This window comes from Arctopsyche grandis, chromosome 13 (genome assembly GCF_051622035.1).
Source record: "Arctopsyche grandis isolate Sample6627 chromosome 13, ASM5162203v2, whole genome shotgun sequence".
Classification (NCBI taxonomy): Eukaryota; Metazoa; Arthropoda; class Insecta; order Trichoptera; family Hydropsychidae; genus Arctopsyche; species Arctopsyche grandis.
The window spans coordinates 17,748,701-17,773,331 of NC_135367.1; the positions used below are offsets into that span (position 1 = coordinate 17,748,701).

The 24,631-nt window shown below is 31.9% G+C and overlaps 1 protein-coding gene across 3 annotated transcripts in view; it reads right to left on the reverse strand.

Moving 5' to 3' along the window:
- Positions 1-23,786, reverse strand: part of FucTA (glycoprotein 3-alpha-L-fucosyltransferase A) — a 36,388-nt gene extending 12,602 nt beyond the window's left edge. The window contains exon 1 of one of the 3 annotated variants that reach the window (XM_077443734.1): positions 23,716-23,786. The gene's annotated coding sequence lies outside the window, so the exon portion shown is untranslated. Of the gene's footprint in view, positions 1-19,532; positions 19,576-23,330 lie in introns of those variants that run through there. The other 2 variants (XM_077443733.1, XM_077443732.1) reach the window with 2 other exon arrangements.
- Positions 23,787-24,631: the final 845 nt, after the last annotated feature.

Below are 24,631 nucleotides of genomic sequence, written 5' to 3' on the forward strand. Positions count from 1 at the left end.
GAGATATGACTTTTCTTATAGATCTATGCCCAGTGAACACGAATCTGGTAATAAAAAATGTTGATTGGCTCGATATTCGGAGATATATATGTTTTTTAAATCGCGCGATTTTTCTATATCTTTAAATTTCCTGTTCAAAATGAATATGAGAATCTATATTCGGGTATTTTATCTTTCATTTATAGTACTTTTCAGCTTTCAAATCTCTCTAAGTAGTCGTCTAGTACAAATCAAAAGTCAAAAGTAGATATTTTCACTTGGGATTTTTTCCCACTGTTAATACTATTTTATATTGAAACATGTTTATTAATATAGTGTTCTGGTCACGGTATTTGTTGTTTTCGTTTAAAAGAGCTATTTGGAAGTGTGCTGAATTTTAAATCGGTGAAATTGCGAGCTAAAAGCTCGTACTAGTATTTACACGAATCTGAATTGAATCAATAGGGATAATATATTAAATTGTCTTTATATGAGAATTAAATAAAATTACACTTAGAAAAATCATATTTTGACAAACACATTTTTTCTAGATCATGAAAACTGATCAGTGATCGATTCTCAGTTCGAATCACTCAAAATGAAGAGTTCGAATTTTCGCATGATCACAAAACTTCATCTATTGTTACTACGTTACATAATGTAGATAGAGTAAAAAAGCCTTCTAATTAACACAATTTTTAATTCCAGTTTACATAATTTTTTGACAAATCAGTTACCAAATGTTAACGAAACGGAATTCTCCACATATCATGGCCCGTAATAATGTACTATAATTATTCAAATTATATACTAAGGTCGATAAATGTCTGCTATTGTTCAATGTGAAAAAAATATGGAAATTGAAAGCAAGAGTTGAATTCTCATTTGTAAAGGATTCGATTTCGCAATTTGTTTTTGATATATTTTGTAATTTTTATTATTTTATGTCTATATAAAAGTGTATTACTTAATACATAATACATATTTAGATTTCAGAATTTAATTAAATATATTATACTACTTTAGAACTGTAAATATTCTATATCCGAACAGTTTTATGTGGTTTTAAAATGTTATGAGAAAGATTTCGACAAGATGTCAATCAAATCGAGCTGTTTGAAATACTCAATATTTGAAATACATACATACATATGTATAAGCACTATTAATATCACAAAACACATGCTTTTCACAATCAACAGGTTTATTAAAAAATACGTTTACACTTTTTTATAATCTTCTAGCTATAAAGCTTTCAACAGCTTACTTACTTACTTAATTTTCAGGATCAAATTGTGACAATCAGTCAACATTTATTATATAAATAACATTTTATTTCCAAATAAATTAGTTACTAAATTATATTCGGGATAATGATGAAGCAGGATGAGAAAGATAATCTAAACAATTATTTTTTAAGTACGGTAGCATATTTCTAATACAAACAACCGATGTATACGTTTTTTTTATATACTAAGAAAATATATGAATTATGAGTAGGAGAATTTTTTCTTTAACAATTTTCTCAATATTAAACAATATGAAGTTTTCTAAATGCTACATATATTCTACAATTCGTTTGATTGAACTCATTGTTATATTGTGACTAACTCATAATTTTTCACTTGTACAAACATATGTACATATGTGCATACAATGATATATCGAAATTCTCGATTACTCATGCTAAATCACGTTCTAACCACTTTTCGGTTTGCTGGTGAAATTGACCTCATATCTTTGACGTTGTAAAATATTTTTAATATTATCGGTGTGGAATTTTGCGATTGAATCTGATGGCATTATTTAGATATATTGTATACTAGCTGTATTACCCGGCTTCGCTCAGTATTTATAATATAAACCGCTTAAACATGACTAAGCTAATAGTAAACATTTAATTAAAAAAAAAAATTTAAAAATTTGAAAAAAAAAATCAAAAAAATAAATCAAAAAAATAAAAAAATAAATCGAATTTTTTTTTTGCCTTCTAGGGCTTCGCCCTCGGCGCCCCCCTGAGCCTTTGCCTTCTAGGGCTTCGCCCCTCCACGCCCCCATGAGCAATTGCCGTTTAGGGCTTCGCCCCCCTTAGCTGATGCCTTTTAGGGCTTCGCCCCTCCGCGCCCCCATGATTAAATGCCGTCTAGGGCTTCGCTCCCATGATAAGTTGCCTTTTAGGGATTCGCCCCACCGCGCCCCCAAGATTAATTGCCGTTTAGGGCTTCGCCCCCCTTAGTTAATGCCTTTTAGGGCTTCGCCCCTCCGCGCCCCCATGATTAAATGCCGTCTAAGGCTTCGCCCCCATGATCAGTTGCCTTTTAGGGCTTCGCCCCTCCGCGCCCCCATGATTAATTGCCGTCTAGGGCTTCGCCCTCCTTAGTTTATGCCTTTTAGGCTGCGCCCGATAAGGCTGCGCCCCATAAAGCTGCGCCCCATGAGGCTGCGCCCCCTTCGGGGCCCCATAAGGCTGCGGCCCCTTCGGGGCCCCACGGGGCTGCGCCCCTTGTGGCGCCCCTGGCGGGGCCCCATGAAACTACTCGCCTTGCGCCCCCGCGGGGGTGAATCCATTGAATCGAAAAAAACAAATCGGTGCCTATGAATCGAAAAAAAAAAAATCGAATCACGTGTTCGATGACGTCACCGATCTACGGACGACGACGACGAAGGATACTTACATACATACATACAAAGTCTCTTTCCAAATTATATATTAGATTTTATGGCACACGTAATGCTCGTTTATTTAATTTCAACGTAAACCTAGATATACATAGGTACATAAATAGCATGACTATTATTATTTTGAATAATTCGTTAAAAGTAAAATAAATAAAACGAATTTATAATTCAAATATCCACAATTGATTTACATACATATGTACACATGTAAATGAGTTTATATTTTTAAATCGACATTCATTTATTTTAGAAATTTTAAATGTGACATTATATTTAGCTTTCTTCAATACAAGTCCATGTGAATAGTCTATTTTTTATTATAGTATACTAGTGTTGTACCCAATGACACCATCGAATGGGGGTCGGGATATTAAGTTATTAAATAAAAAAAATTAAAAGAAATGTGTCGTCGGTCATGAGTTCGATCCCCACGCGGTCGATTTTTTTTCAAATAGCTTTTGAATATATTTAATTTAATATTTATGTTTAATTGTTTAATATGAAAAACATGGTAAAAACTACCTACATATCTAATCTAATATATAATTTCGAAAGAGACTTTGTCTTATATATAATATCGCTATATGTAAGGTTTGTTGGGAACATTCAAAGTTTCTATGACAATGATATCGATATAGTTTTTTTTATATTATTTTTTTTCGATTCAATAAATTTAATAAAAATACAAATGAGTGTTTACTATTAGATTATTTTGCCATGTTTAAGCTGTTTATATTACAAATACTGAGCGAAGCCGGGTAAAACCAATAGTAAACAATATAAAACACCAATAGAAAAAATAATTAATTAAAAACATTTTCAATAGATGGCGCTAAATTCTCTGCCAAGCGGAAACATTAGTATCGATCAGTATATATAGAAGTTTTTTTCTTTTGTTATTGTATTCGTATATACGTTTTGGCAGTGGTTTAGCAGTGACTTACATATTATATGTATGACGAATCGAAACGACTATTATGGTACGGCGAGCGTTATCTCAGACACACAGACGGAATAGCGATATTATATATGTATATGACTCGTCGCCTGTGTGCACTCCGTAAAATATCGGTTTCGTTTAAATCGGTTTAAAATAATAATTCGGATCAACGGAAGCCGCCATTTGATCGGCCGACATTTTTTATTCATTTATTTATTCATTTATAGTTTTCGACCATTGTGGCATAAAAGGAAGAACCTAATGCGAAGAACACAATGGCCTACATTTAATAAAGAACACAAACAAAATACTTAATATTAAACTTTAAATATTATAAATGTGAACGAAGTGAGATGCGCAAAACCCACACAATGCCGCGTCTCTTTCCACGATATACATACGATTCCAAGGGGAGAAAGAGAGACGGAACATGTTAACGGACATTCACACACACGCACGCATTAGACAATTATTATATACGACAAATGCATCAATCAATTCGTACTTGCATTAAAGTAATCCATTGGCACAGCACGATAACACTAATGCTAATAATTATTTTCAGCGATTCGTTCCGTCGATGTCAAGTTTTCACGTTTCAATGATATAAGCAGAACAGATGAGCAGGCACTGCCCACTAAACCTGATACACATACGGATAACGCATACAAATCAATTGTAACATCACTTCGACCGTTGTTTCCCAAACTTTGACGTACGTTTTTACAATTGGAAATAATATATTTCATTTTCAACTGTCTCATTTTTTTGTAATGTATCCGATTATGAATTATTTTAGTGCATTTAAACAAATTAAAGTTACACGAGCCGTTATGTTTGAAAATGGGACAAACGATATGTCCAAAATCTCGGAAAAATGATTTTCCGTTCACCAGTTTATGAAATTTGATGGAAAATTGCAATCCCTAATCCATACACTTACATTTTTATAATCCAAGGACTGATTGTTGATTGACTGATATGTATGTATGTATGTACGTGTGCAAAATTTTAAGGAAATCAGTTATGTAGAAGTGCGTCCAAATTTGATTATAAGAAATAACCTAGAAAAACTTAAGTAAAACCGTATAAAAATCCGGTTGTAAGAATAGAATTTGTATTCTACATTTTAATTTAAAATAGTACATGTGTTTTAATTTCATCATAGCAAAAACGAAGATGATTTTGACAGACAAATATGAACGAAATGCACTTTATATATCATTATCATAATCATTTACAGCCATTCACCATCCACTGCTGGATGAAGTCCTTTCCAACACGCTTCCATTAGTCCCTCAACGAAACTTTCATCCTTCTCACCGCACACATTTTTCTAATTTCACACAGCCATCTTCCTTGCGGCCGTCTTTTCATACTTTTACATTCTTTCGGGTACCATTCCAGCACTTCTCTTTGCTATTTCAAACTCTTCACTTTCCACTATGTCAACTTCTCTTGTCATACTTCTCACGTACATACATATGTATACCGAATGTAAAAAAAAATACATGCTACAAAGAAATAGCACGTATTTAAAAAGCACATTTAACCACTTCATCGCCATAAGCGCACCAGTGCGCGCTCCTTCGTATTTAAGGCTATAACTCGAAATTAATACCCTGCAATACGAATGAAATTGAAAAGTCAATATTTTTCGTTATTTTGTGATATATTCAAGAGATAGTGTCAAGGGTTGGCACTAAACACATAATAAAATAATCTAATCGATTTCTACAAACGCGTGGCGATTAAGAGAGCTGGACACCAGTGCCTTGTCCATACAAACGTATTACACTTCTCCCTTCCTCAATTATGGCACCAGAGAACTTATTTTTTAATATGCTATGGATATCCACCATAGGCATGTTTCTGTGGTTTTATTTTTTTGATTAATTATTTTTTATAGGAGGTAAGATCCGCCAAACATCTATAAAATCGCCTCTTTTTTACACCCACGAAAGGAGTCCAGCGTGCTTATTTAACGGTTGATTTTTAAAAAAATACGAGCACACAAACATAGAAAATATCTTTCTCATACCGATGATGATTTATTTTTAAAATTGGTCCAGTTTCGGAGGAGAAAACTGGAGAATACGAAACCTCGATTTTGTCGATTTAAAATAGGTATTATCTGGTCGAAGCGCAACTGTCGCATTCACTCAATATATATATTGTCACATTCACTCAAAATATACATTCACTCATATCGAAGAAAGGAACGGCAACAAAATTAAGGTTTCGGGTATACAGCCGTATTAAATGGTTAAATAACAACAGTTGCCAAAAAGACCAATATTTCATTGTTTGTGTTTTCGCGATCTTAACTTCCACCGGCACTGCTCACGCACTAAATCACGCGCATATAAGTTTCACTTCAAAAGCTCCACATGCAAGTAATATTTCTTGTGATCCAGAAATAGGTCATACTATTCATATTGCCACGATGTAATAGCTTATAACCTGCATATATCAGCATTTGCACATCTAGCGCATTGCTTTGGTTTGATGGACAAGTAACTTCGAATATCAATATTGATTAAAGTAATGAATCAGCCTTCCATTTCAAGAAGAGGAAGCGGTCCATTTGGTGTGCAATGATTCTAAAAACTATATATTTCCCGGGTGGAGTCGGGCGTTTCTAGTATGAAGTCCACATGCATAACCATTGTTCGTACTTACAACATTTATATCACATATTTTGCGTATTACATATTTTCAATCAGGTTTGAGAGCTACTGTGTAGACATTTTAGGAATGTTATACAGCCAATGACTTAGTATTTATCATATTATTTAATATGTAATAGTTGATAAGAAAATTTTTTTTTAAATAAAACTCCAAAATCTAATGTAATAAAATTTGAGATAAGTATTTGTGGCTGATTTATTTCCAAAAACTGAATCTCTATCTAATATTGTAATTTATATAAACTTGAAAATTTAATTTGTACGTAACTACATAGGTATGTATTTAGGGTTTTATATAGAAACTTTTTTAGTTTACACAAACACGCAGTCAATTCGTACCTAATTAACTGACCAACCGCAAGTTAGCAATTATCAACTGACTGCTTAATTACAACACAATAAAAATATGTTCCAACGCTGTAAAATTACATTACTTCTGCAAACAAATAAAATTCAAAGAAGTACTTTTAAAATATATGTATAACGAAGTTCGATACGTTACTTCTTATCATTTATGTCAATCAACTTTACCGACCAAACTTGAAACACTTTGAAGGTAAACGTGATGTGCAAACAGACAATAAGTCTAATATTTGAACTTCACGGGAGGAAATTTTTGAACATGTGAAGTTAAAATTTGATGGAATTAAAAAAATATAGATTACACAGCACAAAAAAAAAACTCCGTGCCTCCAAAGTTCATATTATTTATCATTCACATTGTAGAATCGCTGATATTGTCACACCTTGATTTTATTGTTATGATAATAAAATATACTATCGGGGCTTGAACGTTATAGAGGACAAATATATGTATGTTTAACCGCTTTAGCGGTATCCAAACACGAACAGCTCTAACGATGTTTTGAAAATATACCGGAATGGGTGAAAATTGAAATTAAATTAGACCCCATTGAAAGCAGTTCAAAAGCGGAAACTCATAATTAATTAGAAAATTTTCGCTTTTTTATAATAAACGGCAAGCATTTCCGGTCCACAGATTGTCGTTAGGACCATCGTTATATAATGAATACATTATCTTCATTCTTTTTAGTATGAAGATTTTTTTTCTTCTCAAAAAAAAAATATGAAATTGATACTATTTTCTTAAATTGTATCATACATACATATAAACATATATACGAAGTACTAAAAAATCTATTCCAATATTAATTTAGTTTTATTTCCTGTGTTTTAACTGTCATTTTTTCTATTAAATTGATTTATTTATATTTATGTATGAAATGGCTCTGCCTGACGGCGCCGAAAGTCAAAAGAATGAAAAAGCAATTGGAAGGCAAAGATCGAAAATCGAAAGATCTTAAGTTGAAAGATCAAAAAAAAGGGTGCATGGTAAACGGTACTATGTATATATATGTAATATATATCAGTGGGATGCGGTGAAATTATCTCTCTTTTTGTCATACAGCCTTGTTTAATGTGCGCGCGGAGGATACGGGAAGAAAAACCTGTTCCTCTTGTATCCTGCTCGCGCAAATTAAGTGAGGATGTACGACGGGGTGAGAGTTTTACCGCATGCCACTGATATATATGTATATATATATATATATATATATATATATATATATATATATATATATATATATATATATATATATATATATATATATATATATATATATATATATATATATATATATATATATTTATTTATTTTTTTTATTTTTATTATTTTTTTTTTATTTTACATATATACCAGGAAGGCCTTACAGGTAAATCCCAATGCGCCTTCCTGGCCAATTACAAATACAAATACAGCATTTTTATTATAAGTCGTTGAATTGCGAGACACTGAAAAAACTCGCAAATTAACGAGACATCTATGAATTGTACAATTGTACATTTTTATTGTACATCAATCAAATTTTTCAAATAGTGGTGACATAGTAAGTAGGAAGGATTTTTAGCCAATTTTTTTTTTCCGGGAACCGTTTCAACAATGAAATCAGAGAAAATTGGCAAACTCTGATAGGAAACGATCAACCTGGAGTCACAAATCCAGGTCTGACCAACAGCATACTCTGAAAAATTCATTTTCATTCAGGGATAGAACCCGGCACCTTCTTGACGGTAAGCAGAAGCTTAACGTCCGAGCTATGCTGGTTTAGCTATGCTATAAACGGTTTTAATATAGCTATGCTATATTAAAACCGTTTTTCATATGTATGCATGGTAAATGAACATTTTCGATTTTTTGACGGTCACCCGTATGAAATGCATACACGTACTAATAAATTGAAATTTAACAATTTATTTATAAAAATCACGAATTTAAATTAGATTCTAAATAAAATCGTTGAATTGCACATATTTTGTGTTCTGGCCAAAACCGATATTTCCTCCGTCTGAAATTCATACACATATACTATGAACTTATTAACTTATTGTAATGTATTTATACCTATTTCAATTTTTAGTGTTTAATTTTTTATATTTTGATCATCGTTATTATTTCATACTAATAATTTAGTAAGTCGATCTTACTAAAATCATTCAAGTTGGAGTTGGAGTTTGGAGTCAGAGTCGGAGTCAAATCATAACAAAAATTCGAAGTCGGATTCGGTAAACTTCGATCCGACTCCACAGCTCTGATTATATTTAATATCATACATGTACAAAAATACTGTCTGGATGAATCCCTAAACGTGGAAAAAAATTCATTCTAAACAAAACAAGCCTTATTTAATTCAACATTTTATAAACAATACAAGAATCGTTCAATTTTCGTTATGCAATTATTATTGCGAACGGACAATAAAATCGACGGACGATGGGATCCTTTAAATGCCATAACTTTAACTTTCCACTTTGAAATTTACGTTCACCGTCGTCGCCGACTGTTGCATATTATTGCACTCGAGTTGCCAATAAAACGCGAAATGCCAACAAAGGTTACCTACCTACGTATGTATACTAAAAACGTACCGGACAAAATGTCAGCAGTTATGGTTACACTACATACACTGTCACGATTCAGCATTCAGTGTCTGCAAGCCGTGAACACTTGATAATAATAATTGGAATAATCGCCAAAAATATGTTCGCATCCTGAATGTGTCAATTGCAGTATCGCACATAATGTGTGTGTGTGACTGTTGTAATTTTGTTTGTGCGAGGGTTCGTCGGAAAGTTCCACGTATTGCTAACACAACTTGAGTCTAGTTGATTTTCATAACAAAGTCGTGTATTCCTAGTGGGCAAAAGTCCTATCTTCCAACTTTACCGCTCCAGTTTAAGTTCAAGGTAGTTGGAAACGTTCGAAAGTTAACTCTTCCGGGAAATGGATGAAGTACTTTATGGCGGGCGGTCGACAGAATCAAAATACTCGTGTAAGTTACCTTGATGTAATGGCTTCGATCGTTCCGAGATATTGCAAAATTCAAAACGTTTACCGAACGAATGGTATATGAGGGTTTGTTTCGGGTGGTGGAAAACTGAAAATAAAAAATGGTCGAGCCAGTGTAGAAAAATTGAGGTCGTAAATAAGAACTTTTAGTGTTCCTGCGGTAAAATTTCAGTTCGTTCCATTCATTTTTATATGAGATAAATAATGGCGGGACCTTTTAAAAGACCCTGTTTCCGACATTTTTGAATCATATAACATGATACGAAAAACATCATATTATATATGTGTGTGATTCATAGGATTTTTTTTATTTATGTATGTACGAGTAAAATTTGTAAATATCTAGCAAAACGACATTTCAATAATAAAATATTTGCCTTATTACCAGTTTTTCTTGCTTTTAATTTTATAACTGTCTAAATACATCAAATATATAATTCCGAAAGTGACTTTGTAAGGTTTAATGTATGTATGTAACTACTAAGTTAGGTTTGGGTGGTAGAATCCGTGACGTTAAATTTAATAAAAAAAACAAACGAATATATTCAAATAAATTTAAATAAAATAAAACAGTTCAAACTAATTTAAATAAAATAAGACTATTCAAATAAGTTTAATAAAATGTTTACTATTAGATTAGCCATGTTTAAGCGGTTTATATTACAAATACTGAGTGAAGCCGGGTGAAAACACTAGTACATATACATATTATATTTTAATCCTTTCTTTAAATTCCACTTCATCTTCATATAATAAACTGTAAGAAAATATGTATGTGCGAGTGCATGGACAAATATGGAGATTTCAGAAAAACAAATTTTAGAATACCAAGAGTATGCGATATGCATAGGAATGTGGCGTGACGACCGATCATGTTGAGAGGCATGATAGCGGGGATCTGATTGTTTGACATGTGCTCCTGATATTGAACGAGTTGGAACGGGTGGCGTCAGCGTCAAATGCGCTGCGCGGAAGCGTACACACGTACACATATCCAGGAAGACACACATTCATTCATCATTTCGACGCGGGTGAATTTTTTACTATTAATTCGCGTGCGCGCCTATAAATTACCGTACACTATATTTATTATATATATATAATATACTAGTGGCCTGCGTGCACATACTTGTGCACTCTGTAAAAGATCGCATGTACGATTAGATTATATACGATACCCACTGCCCAAAGTGACAGCGCATCGCGCACGCGCAAAGACAACTTTTATGCGCACACTATGCCGCGTCTCTTTCCACGATATACGATTCCAAGGGAAGAAAGAGAGACGGAGCATGGTTAACATTCAACACGACACGCGCACGCATTAGGCTATTATTATATACGATAACTTTATTTTAATTCCTTTCCGAAGCCACCCGTTGAAATCAACGGGCACAATACTAGTATCACATAAAAGAAAAATAATTTCAATAAATACGGGATTTAGTTATGCAGAATAGGATACTGAGAAATTTCCCCGGTGGATCATGATTGTAGTTCACCAAATGAAGAACTGTAAAAAAATACTTCGATATTTAAAATGGCGCATCATAAGATTCGTGAGCATGTCCATTTGATGCCAATTATCTTGATAAAAAAAAACAAAAGAATTTTAATTAAAATTTTCAAGATATTTTTTTATTTGACCACAATTTCAAATCATATAATATCTATACGAAATAAAAAAAATGAGTTAAAGGTCTTTATATTGTTTAAAATTATAATTTTATAATTTTAAACAATATAAAGTTAAAATATATATAACAACGAATTATGATATATTCCTATCGGTTTACATAGTATTATATTATGATCACAACCCACATTTGCATCCATTGAGTATTTGCCCGACAATCCTATATTTACGAAGTTAATCTGTAATTGGGTCATCATAGCGAGTAGCCCGTTAGCTTAAATAATAATACCTTTGTGAATTCAGGTCGGAAAATCAGCTCGGGGAAACGTGACGTCATTAGTGAAAACGTTTCTCCTCGAAGTTTTCCATCGCGCTAGTCTTTCGTGAAACTGCGAAAGAAAATCTGTATATTGTTCGAGGGAAATTCGAATTTTTGTGTGCGTAATCGCTTACAAAATCTGATTGTTCCCATTTAGCTGAAGTGGAGTCGATATATCGCGATAAGATTAGTATTGGGTTCTTTTGTTGTTGAAACCCTATTCATTTTTTTTCTCTCTAAATTTAAACACTGAAGGTTGAACAATTTCATGGTTTTTATTTAAGAATCGTTTCAAATTTATCGAAAAACACATAATGTTCAATAAGCGTGGATTATGTTTACAATAAATAGCGCATAAGAAATTTTGTGGCAACCGGGAAAATGAAATATTTGCATTGGATTTTATGAGAACGTTCATAAAATATATTTCGTACCAGAAATCGAAGTCACGGCTTTAAATAATTCAAAACGTCGCAAATCCAATTGAACTTACATCACATTTATTCTTATTTATCGACTCCTATAAATAAAGCATGATCGCGGCTTTTCTTACAAATTATTTTCAAATCAGTATAACTAAAGAATATCATTTAGAATTTTAATATTTCCAAATGCTCATTAAATTTGATTATGCATTTCTTATTATACTAATTTGTCATAATTTAAAAATCCTAGCGTTTTTTCGCATTTTATTTAAAAAAAAACACGTGCCGCGTACCTCTCTGTGTCTTTACATTTACTAGTTCGAATTAGAAAAAAAAATTATTTATTCATTTGCAACCTTGCAACCCAAGGCGGATCTTTAACTTCTTTCAAGAATATCATAGTTCAATAAGGGCGAGAACACACTGAGTGGCACGTGTTTTTTTTTAGATACTTTTAAACATGCAAAAAAAACCAGCACCCCTAACCCATACACAGTCCCAAAAATCACCCCCTGGAGGGTTTTCGGTGATATTTTTAACTAACTGTGATCGATAGCGGTGAATCCTATATTTGAAGACATATAGGAGAAACGTATCGGTTGCATATGGATATGCATACATGTGCGACTTCCCAAACATATGTATTCTGCACGTGCAATTACATCCGAATTCGGTTTGGGGAACAGCCATTGTTCACAGCGGGAAGCCAAGGACACGTGACGTCCCATACCACTCAGTGTGTTTTCGCCCTTGACTCTAGTTTAGCTGTCGCACTATATATTATTACCACATATTAGTCTTTCAATTCTTACAAATTGCTTAATGAGACGCCCAATTCCAAATTGTTGATCGTTTTTTAGTGTACCTTCCAGTTGTGACCTTTCATCAGACTTAAACAAATTTCAAAAAACGAAGGCAAAAAAAAACAAGATTCGCATAATATATTGTAACATATGTGTGTATATACATTGTATGATTGATATGAGTAATTTATATTCTATGAATACGAGGGTTGGCAGATTGCTACAGACGAAGGGAGTCTAAAGGACATGGAATGAGGATGAAAAGGGGATAGACTTCTAAATTGATGTGTTTTCCTCTCGAAAGTATCAGGTACTACATATGTACGTACCCAAGCATGAATATTACAACACATCGCACCCCATCTTGCAGCATTATTCATCAGGGGGCGTCTCCCAATATCCCATGGATCGCTTTTACACGGTGCACTTGCAAAATATCTTAAAAAATATTTCCCAACATAAAAAAAGAGTAGAAAAAAACGTTTGCCTGACAAAACTCTAACCTAACCCTTCATTGAGAGATCATATATGTAACTACAAAGGTACAGTTATATCCTTCGCTCATTCAATCAAACCAACGGTTAAAACAATGCGTGAATAGTTGAATACATTTGTTAATTTATTCTCAACATTATTATTAAACAATAGGAACAATAGTTACGCGAATGTTTGCGGAAAGTTTGTACAATCGAATGATCGTTCTGTGATGCTCAAATTGTTTATTTTAATATGAATTTTGGTTGACTAAAATTTGAACGAATTTCAATATGACACACGGAAACGCAGTTTATTAGTTTAATGAAATACGCACAAGTGTATATGTGAGTCGTATACGTGTTTATGATCCAAAAAAATGTCACGATGATGAAACCCGTTAAATTGAACGGTTAGTTATCAGTTTATCGCACACAATTTGCTTTCCATGTACGATAAGATACACCACTTGAATTTCTTCTGGATGAACAAATTGTACATACATATGTATAAAGCTTATGCCCTTTTTTTAGTGAGATATCTATTTTATTCAAGGTAGCATTACGGGATTTCCCCCAAGGCGATGATACCTCTGGCCAAATTTGTACGTATATACTTGTATACATATGTATATAAATTTAAAATATTATTAAAATTTTGACATATAATTCAAATGATGGTAGGTATCCAATTTGGTACAAATCGTTTCAACAATGAAATCAGATAAATTGGCAAACTCTGATAGGCAACGATCGACCTGGAGTCACATACCAGGCACTGGCATTGGAGTCACAGCAACACTGGATCAGGGCTCGAGCCCCTTACCCTTCAGTTTTTTAGTATTATACGCTAACCAGTGATCTATGTTGCTGGTTGATTGAATTTAAAACAATAAAAAAATAAACTAATAGCCGTTTACTTACGTTAATAGAAAAGTTCAGTGACCGCAATATCGAAAGAATTTTTTGTATTGTTTCTGTCCTTATTCTAGAAAAAATTACACTGCGGAATTTTTTTTCGTTGAGACCTTTTCAATATTACAGTCACAAAAATCATTTAATTTACATAAAATACGATACATTTTAACTGCATTTTTGAATCATTTTAGCTTCCACTTTTATTTTCAGGAATTTCACCAGTTCGTACCAACAAGTACTATCCGTATAATTTAATTTATAACTTAAGTATGAGATTAAGCCCCAATTATATAATCGAAATTTCATCGAATCATATGCTTTCGTTCAATTCAATTCGACAGTCATAACAGAAGATCGCAGTAAAAGGAAAATCCGTGCGATTGCCCCAAATATTATACATATACATATATAGGTACAATAATTTAATCAAAAAGTGTATGTGATGGAAAACACAATTTTTCCGCTCATTTTTTGATTTGTTATTACATAATATTGAAATAGATCATAGCTGTTATAGTATTTTTAGTAAAAAAAAACTCATGAAGTCCAATTTTTATTTTAAAAATATTTATTTACCTATAGCTAAATTTATACATATGTATATACTATATAAATTTTTAATATTATTATTATAAATTTTGAGGTTAAATACAAATAACGGCGAAAAAAAGGGGTTGGTAGCCAATTTGGTACAAATCGTTTCAACATTGAAAACAGATACATTGGCAAACTCTGATAGAAAACGATCGACCTGGAGTCACAGATTGTCATATTAAAGAAATACCTGATCTAAATTTTAAATGGAATGGAAAGTTTATTGTCTTAATCTCAAGAACAACTTGAGAATAGTTTGTCTAAGTATGTATGTATATAATGTACATAAACTTACCCCTAATTCAGTTTTCAACTACTGCCAAAATAAAGTATGAAACTCTATTGAGTATCACTAATCCAATGCTACTGATCGACTGGTCTAACACCAATATATCTAACCATTTTTTTCCACGTATTGTAGTATCAGTAAAGATATTAATGGCGTACCAAGTAAACAAAACCATGGCTCGGACTCGAGATCATCATATAAATATTGCTCACTGAATAAACATGCCGGTTATTTTTAATCATATGTACAATGGATATTCTCAAGTGATCTCAAGTGCAAAGGTTGCATACATTCTTTTAGATTTGCATTCACTTTGATCAATTATTTCACGGTGCTATAACGACACGACATTGAACTCGGATCTGCCCAAAACACATGTCTTTACATATGCATTTGAGGAACGTAAGTACTATCAAAAACAAAATTCGCTGACTATATGAAGTTACTGTTGTCTCAAGCTACTTAAATCAACAACCTGTTATGCATCGAAAGTAATTTTTACATTATACATTGGTAGAACAATGATGCACTTAACTGCATTAGTAACGGTTGCAAATTGTTACGTCTAAATTGTTGCGTCAAATTGTCCGTTCTAAGAATCCGTAATAAACTGAGACACTTGTCCACTCAATCTTTAAACTACAATACTTATTTATATAATAGTGGTTTAGTCTTATACTATCTTGATATGCTTTTAATTTACTGCAATAAACCGGAACGGAAAAAGGCGTGTAGATGGATTAAGCAATGTGTGCTAGACGGTGTATTTTCTCTGTGCCAATACAACATTGACATGTTTCAAAATATGTATTATATATGCATATGTATACATATAGATAGCAAGTAGGGTTCCCATTGGGATATTCGAATATTTTAATTATTCGTTCGATTTCTAACTATTCGTTATTCGAATAATTCATCAACTATTCGTATATACATACATATATAATACAAATTACAAATGTTTTGCAATACAAATATGGAACATTTATATAATATATTTATAAAAAACCACCACGTTCCGATTCTCGATTAAAATATGAAATATTTTTAATAATTAATTGAAATTTATCAATTAGCCACTTCATCGCCATAAGCGCACCGGTGCGCGCTCCTTTGTATTTAAGGCTATGGCTCGAAATTAATTTTGGTTCCTTCACAGTGACATCTAAAAATATCCTGTGATACAAAGAAAATTGAAAAAATTAAATATTTTTTATTAGTTTGTGATACATTCAAGAGGTAGTGTCAAAGATTAGCACTAAATATGTATATATGTATAATAAAATAATCGAATCGGTTTCTACAAACACGTGGCTATTAAGTGGTTAATAAATATTTTATTTTATTTCATAAATAGTTTGATTAAATAATTAATAATTTATTTTTTTATATTTTAAATTTTCTAAGCACTGATTTTAGTTATTTTTTTTATAATAAACGTAGAAACATAGCCAATGCTTTTTTGCAAATTTGTACCCAATATAATTTTTCATGCGAAATTTTACTTCGAGATTTTGATTTATTTGAACTGACTGATCACGTTTTCATCGTTTAGAAAAATTGTTTGTGTGTAGTATGCATCTTGTGTATTTTGGAGATAATACGAAAGCCGTTAGTCCTATCAAACTGAAACTTAGTATCAGTTACTGAAATGCCTATCGTATCATGAGATAATTTTTTTTTAATTCTTAAGTTGAAGTACCTCCCCTTATAGGTCTCCCCTTTTTAAATGTGTGTGGATTCAATTAACTCCTTAACTGCTCAACGGATCGGGCTAAAACTTTTTGGCATGATAAATGACATACACTTATATTTTTTAAATATAAAATACTTCGAATATATGTATTCGAACACATCATAATTTAATATTCGATATTTGGATAGACGAACTCGCCGAATATTTTGGAGCCTTAATTACAAGTATATACATAGGTATCGAAATTTCCATGTGTTTGTTTAAGTTTTCTTTTGTAAATATTATCGTACATATGTATACTAATAGTCAACAAACTTAAAAAAATCAATGAATACTAGTAACATTTTTATGATTCACAACAATAACGATCATATACTATTTCCGAATAAAATAAAACTATTAATAATGCATGTTTGATCTTTACAGTATAGTATACTTACGAGTGGCAATTTTTAAATTTTTAAGAAAGAAATTATGTAGACATACGTAAAATATGTATGTACATATGCCTGTAATTATTATACTATAAAAATTACCAAATCCAAAAACACGTAACTTTTCAGACTGATGACTTCTGAAGGTTCTTTTAAAATATAAAAAAATATTCTTTTATTTTTTTTAACCTTTTACACTCTGGCTTTTTTAACACACCGATTAATACATACACGAACTATTGGCTTTAGTTTAAGTGTTAACAGTCAAATAAATTCCCATCAGGTATCGCATGAATCTTTTAATTTTTGAAACCTTTGACGCATTCATAAAAGACAGAGAATGACGAGTGAGACAAGCGGTTGCGAATACTTAAACTTATGCTTACTAATTTGTGCATGAACAAACTAGTTTGTTTGTTAATTTTGTGTATATTATAACTGGCCAGATTGGTTCGTGTATGAACAAACAAGTACATATGTTCATGAACGAACGAAATGAACACTTTAACATATGTACATATAAGGCCCGACTTGGGATGTGAGGACCATGATGTATTATTCATATGTATTTATAAAATATTGAATTTAAAGTACCAACAAAAGAAATATTCCACATTTGTGAATAATATTTATTAGCTCATTTTTCGATATTATACATTATTTTGGTTTTCAACACGATTTAAGATGGTCATAATCGAAACAGCAATACACGATTATACAAGCAATACATACTTTTTAATTTATCCCTTCACATATACAGACATAGTGCAAATTTCCCGGTCAATTTACACATACATACATATAGGTAGGTAATGGGCAAAATCTTAATCATATATAATAATTGTCTATTGCGTGCGAGCGTGTGAAGTGCGTGTGAATGTCCGTTAACATACTCCGTCTCACTCTCTCTCCTTGGAATCTTATATCGCGGAGGGAGACGCGGCATAATGTGAGCTTTGCAATGTCCCTTCGTTCACATTTGTGTTTAAATTTACATCTAAGTATATACATATGTACATGCAGAAGAAATAAATAGATGTGAGAGACGTGGATGGAGTGCATTTGGACGAATGAATGTTGTTTTTAAATCAAAAATGCCACTCTGTAGAAAAAGATCTTCGTTCAATGCGTTTTGCCAGTACGACGTATGGATGTGAAACTTGGACATTGAACGCAAAGATGCTACACAAAGTCCAATACACTCAAAGAAGTATGGAACGCTGTATGCTTGGCATAACAAGGAAATACGGGAAGCGGAACACGTGGGTGAGAAGTATGTATGATAAGGGTAGTGGACATAGTGGATAGAGTGAAGAGATTGAAATGGCAATAGGTGGGCCACGTGGCTAGAAAAATGGATGAAAGGTAGACAAAAGAAGTGCTAGAATAGTACCTGAGAAAATTCAATAGGGTAAAAGACCGCAGGGAAAACGGGTAGACGAAATTAGAAAAATGTGTGGGGTGAGATCAGGGGCGTCATTTCAGTTTTTCCCATGGGGGGGGGCAAAATTTTTGACCAGTAAGGAATGACTTTCTAGGGGGGGTGTATTATATTAAAACTACGTTCATAGATAAAATAAAAATGAGTGTATATGAATTTTAATTATTTCTTTTAAAAAAAATTTTTATTTATATATTTTTAGAAATTAAATTAATACTAAAATAATTTTAAAGGATAAACATGTTTTACAAAAACGAGTCTTTCAAAGCAAGACAAACAAAAAAACAAAATATATTTGCGAGTTAACATTTTTTTTCTGGGAAAAATCGACGTGTTTATACCTGACAGTGTTTTAAAGAATTTCAATATTCTATTTTTGTTGGTTTAGTATTTTAATCCAAATTCATAATAATAAATTAAACAAAGTGGATAGTCCCGTTCAAATCAAGGGGGGGGCGGCTACCCACCCCAGCCTCCCTCAAATGACGCCCCTGGGTGAGATCGTTGCGCAAAACAGAGACGAGTCGAGAGGCCTTCATCCAGCAGTGGATGGTGAGCGGCAGTAGATGATGATATATAATATGTACATACATACATGTACATTTAGAAAATTTTCATCTTTTGAATAATGGTTTTTCCCAACAATCTTAATTAGTTTACATGCAGTGTGGCGAATACACAAAATTTCGTTTCATCTTGATCTTCATAAGTTATACATGTGACGAAAAGTAATGAAAACCCGCGAATGCAATTTTACAAAAATTGATCATCTTTATTATTGTGTATTAAAAGATTATTTTCATTAAATATTAATACGAGTATATTCGATATCAATTAAAACTCTACCTGTTTATGTATGTGCGCCCGTCACAGTGGCCCAATTGAAAATGATGCACGAGGCCATCTTATCATTGCTTATCTGTCACAAGTAGATTATAAATATACATATATATATATATATTTATATATATGCAATATGCACCTATACATGTAACAATAAGTAGGAATAGTTGCAGCAATCGACTACGTCGAACCGACACCCAACTTGAACTGAAATATTCACAAATCCGCAACGAAAATATTGCATTCACTCGTGCGAATAGTCAATGCCGACGGGACTACGGTGGCCGTTCGCACTTTTATCGCCATAAATATCTCGTTAATAGCAAATCCATGATTTCCCAAAAGACCGGTAAATGTTCAAGTGTCTTTCTAGATTTTAGTCTTGAACAAAACAGGTTATCGATTCCTGAATTCGCGTGAGCGAATGAATTCAAATATTCATAATAACTAAATGAAAATTCGGATGTATCAAACCCATTATTTAATCTATCTATGTACATATGTTTATACATATGTGAGGTTAGTATGTATATATAAGTATTTTAAAAAAAATTGGAAGAAAAACTCAAAAAACTTTGATTCTCAGTAAAAGTACTACTTCCCGTTGTGTTAAAAATATTTTTAAAATATTAATGTAAGAAATTTATTATTTCTATTACATGAAAAACGAATTGAATAAGAGGGTGGCGAAAAGGCTACTGACCACTAAACGTCAATATGGTCAAAATTTTACCATTTTCAAAGTGTCTATTACGATTGTTTTTCATCATGGTACTGGCGGACTTGATTTAAATATCTATCGATGACCAAACGGCACAAAATGGCAAAGTTTCAAAACGATCGGAAGAATGTTGGATGTAATATAATGTTATCAGACCAATGAGCGAAGTGAAATATAGAAGAGCCTCAAATAAAGAAGACACTTATAAGGGGAGATACCATTTCCGGTCAACTTAAAGTCGTATCGATAAGTATTTCAGTGACTGATACTAAGTTTCAGTTCGATAAGACTAAAGGTGCTCGGTTCGATAGGACTAACGGTGTTCAGTTCGATAGAACTAACACACACACACACACACACACACACACTCACATTCTTTTCTAGATAATGAATAATGGATCAGTGATCGATTCCGAGTTCGAATCAGTCAAAATTTCGAGTTCGAATTAACGCATGATCACAAACTATTGTTATTACGTACACAGATATGTATAGTAAAAAAACAGAAGTTGTGAAAGTGTTCTCACACCCACAAATTTAGGATTTTCGTTAAGACAAAAGTTATATTTCCGGCTGTCAAAAATTTAAAAATAATGAGAATAAAAAGTAATAAAAAATTTCACACTTTCAATTGTTAGATTTTAATAAAAATCTAGTTAATGCGCGAAGAATAAATAAATAAATTTTCAGCTTGATATATTTTAATTTTCTTTAACAATTTTATATCTTTAGTATATTTATTACTAGTTATTTTACCCGGCTTCGCTCAGTATTTGTAATATAAACAGCGTAAACATGGCGAATCTAAAAGTAAATATTTATTTGTTTTTTTATTAAATATATTTGAATCGAAAAAAAAAATCGACTCGTCGCCATATAAATTTCGACTTGTTTATGAAATTCTCAACCAAAGATATATACATACTTCTATACAAAGTCTCTTTCGAAATTATTTATTATAATAAATAAATGACTCAAACTTTTGTACGTATGTTAGTACTAAACATTACAATACAATTATTATTAGCGTCATCTATGGAAAAACTGGTACAATCAACAAATTCGATATACGAAGAATTGGTGACAAATCTAATGTGTAATTTCGAACGAGACTTTGTATGTATAGGTATGTAATTATCGTTGGTTCATACAAACCGTGACGTAAATTTAATAAAAATACAAATGAATATTCAAATAAATTTAAATAAAATAAGACTATTCAAATAAATTTAAATAAAATAAAACTATGCAAATAAATCGAAGAAAATGTTTACTATTAGATTAGCCATATTTAAGCGGTTTATATTACAAATACCGAGCGAAGCCGGGTAAAACCACCAGTCTAATATATAATTTCGAAAGAGACTTTGTATGTATATATGTATGTAAGTTTTGGTTCGTAGAAGCCGTGACGTTAAATTGAATAAAAAGAAACAAATGAATATTCAAATAAAATGAAACTATTCAAATAAATTTGATAAAATGTTTACTATTACATAGATTAGCCATGTTTAAGCGGTTTATATTACAAATACCGATCGAAACAGGGTAAAACACTAGTGTATTATAATAGAAATATATTTCGATAACATCGTGTGATAACAAAAATTTTCACTTCTAAAAGGAAAAAGCCTCACTTCTAGTATATTTATTTACATTATATTGATATAGAAATTATAATATGACTCTTGAATAACAAAAAATAAAAATAAAAAGCCGGCGTGCGATCAAATATACTTAAAAAATATCAGTTCAATCTAAAGCGCTTTCATTCAATTTGTATATACAGATGTATTTTATCGTTAACTGATTAAATATAATCAAGAGTGAAATAGTTACCAGTAAGAAGAAAATTTATGAGTGGGCAAATAATTTAAATAATCTATGATAATGTATAGTTTTGTCGGTAAATAATGTTTCAATTTGAAAGAATCCAAAATTTGTTTCTACCGCAGCTGCTGGCAAGAATTGAATGATTATAAATCCAGCACGAATTTCCCCTGTCAGAATTTACCGATTATATCAAGCAAGTATGTACTTGAAACTGGAATAAAATTGATGAAAACATAATTCAAATTTACTAGGAAGATGCAGTGGCGTAACTAGAAAAATTTATCCTGCATGCAAAATTTACCGAAGGTTTCACTTCGCAAATGATTCAGGCAAAGTTCCTACATTCTTCCGACCGGTTTGAAACTTTACCATTTTGTGCGGTATGGTCACCGATAGAAATATATTTTTTTAATGAAATAAATAAACTTACAAATTTTAAATGTCCTTCTTAGCCTATGTAATATATGTAAATTTGAAAATTCTGCAATCACATATTTTAAAGACATTCTATGAACATATTCATGTTAATATTGCAAGTTCGCAGAACAAGTAGAATTTTTTTATACATACTTCTACCTGTTTTCAATTAAGGTGAATTGATTTTCCTGTATTTTTTATTTATAACTTTGTTTTTTATTTATTTTTAATAAACATACATATGTATTAATATTTGGAGATCCTCCCGACCCTAAGGGCTCGCATGCACCGCATACCCCGCGTCATAGTAGTTGCGCCACTAAGAATATGTTCTTAGGACAGACTTATGTATATATTCTGAAAAATTCGTATCATACTGAACAATTCGTATTATATTTAATACTAGTGTTTTTACCCGGCTTCGCTCGGTATTTATAATATAAACAGCTTAAGCACGGCAAAACAATCTAATTGTAAACATTCATTTGTTTTCTTATTAAATTTATTTGAATCGAAAAAATATAATATGTAACGATGTCAGTATCGTCGTCATAGAAACTTTTTTTTTCGATTTGATCAGATTTGTTTTTGATGTTCCCAACAAACCTTACATACTTACATAGTTACAAAGTCTCTTTCGAAATTATATATTAGATTAATTTAAAAGAGATATCTGACTTAAATGAGTTGAATTTAACAATAAAAATATTCAGCATACCCATTAACCTCGTAATTTAATGAAAACCCAGTTATCCGAGTAGCATATTACATAAAATAGTAGCATAAAAAAATAACAAAATACTTAAATAGAAGGATATGTGATAAATTACAGCGAAAATTTCAGCCCATTTCGACGATGACTAGCGGATGTTCAATCCCCTGTCCATTATATATTTTCATTGAAATTCGTTGTATTTAAAATTATTGTTAAGAGCTAGAGTTTTTGAACTTAATTTCACCATTTTAACTATGTATGTACACTTTGACTAAAATTAATGTATCATTATTATGAAGAAAACGTGTGTATAAAACCGAGTTCATTTGCCTACTGCTATGTATAATCAATTTTTCGTATTATATTGTTAAAAATATACATATGTACATATGTGGTAAGAATGTTTTTATGTGTCTCATGAGTAAGTTTTGCGGTAGATAAAGCACGTCAGTGGATTTCATTTGGACAGGGTTATTAAATTCCAGGCCCCACTCGCTCACTTGATAATTTCACAAGTAAATTACAATTCTGATAATAACATTCCAGCCACGGTGCTATAAAGATCGCAACTAAAGTTGGTGCGTTTTTTTTTTATATTTGTAGGTACAATCTTATCAAACGAATGTACATTCTTGATAAGATTATAATGTTTCACGCCATTTAATTTAATAAATAAATTTTATTTTATAGCCTCTGTTTTTTTTCATAACCGATATGTATTGCGGTTTTGAACATGGGCGTTAGTTTATGTATGGTTATGGACGCCGCACCAATTATTCAATTCTCACAGTAATGTATTTGTGCAAAAATGTAACCAGACAACAATTTCAAACATTGACATTATTCAAATTCACACGACAATATAAGACTTGTATCAATGCAATAATGCTATCAAAATGATGCAAACCACACACTGCTACTAAACTCCAGCGTCGCTTCTTAGTTATCATCACTAAAGCCCGGATAACCAGCGTGCCGTTCGTTGTTCAAATGTTGTGAATGCATTGTTAAAGGTTTGCCGAACCTTTTTTACAAAGGATTTACAACAATGGAACAATGAGTGGCCCCTTGGCTATCCTACCTCTACTCATCACCTACATACATAAAACCGCTCCGCTACAAATGGTTGCAAACTACGCGGCCGCATGCTCATTTCATACTTTTGTCTCGGCTTTTGCCATTTTAAACTTGCCAGAAAAATCTTATTTTTAGATACTTTTAAACTTGTGAAAATAAATGGGTAGTGCCTTGCACATATTCATGGAACCCCCAGCACCAAAATAACTCTCTGAGGTGTTTTCGGTAAAATTGTATCGTGAATTTATCCTTGCTTGATCGATAACGGCGTATGCCATATTTGAAGAAATGTAGGAGACCACCCACAAAATGCTGTCATAAATATGTATTTTTAATAAT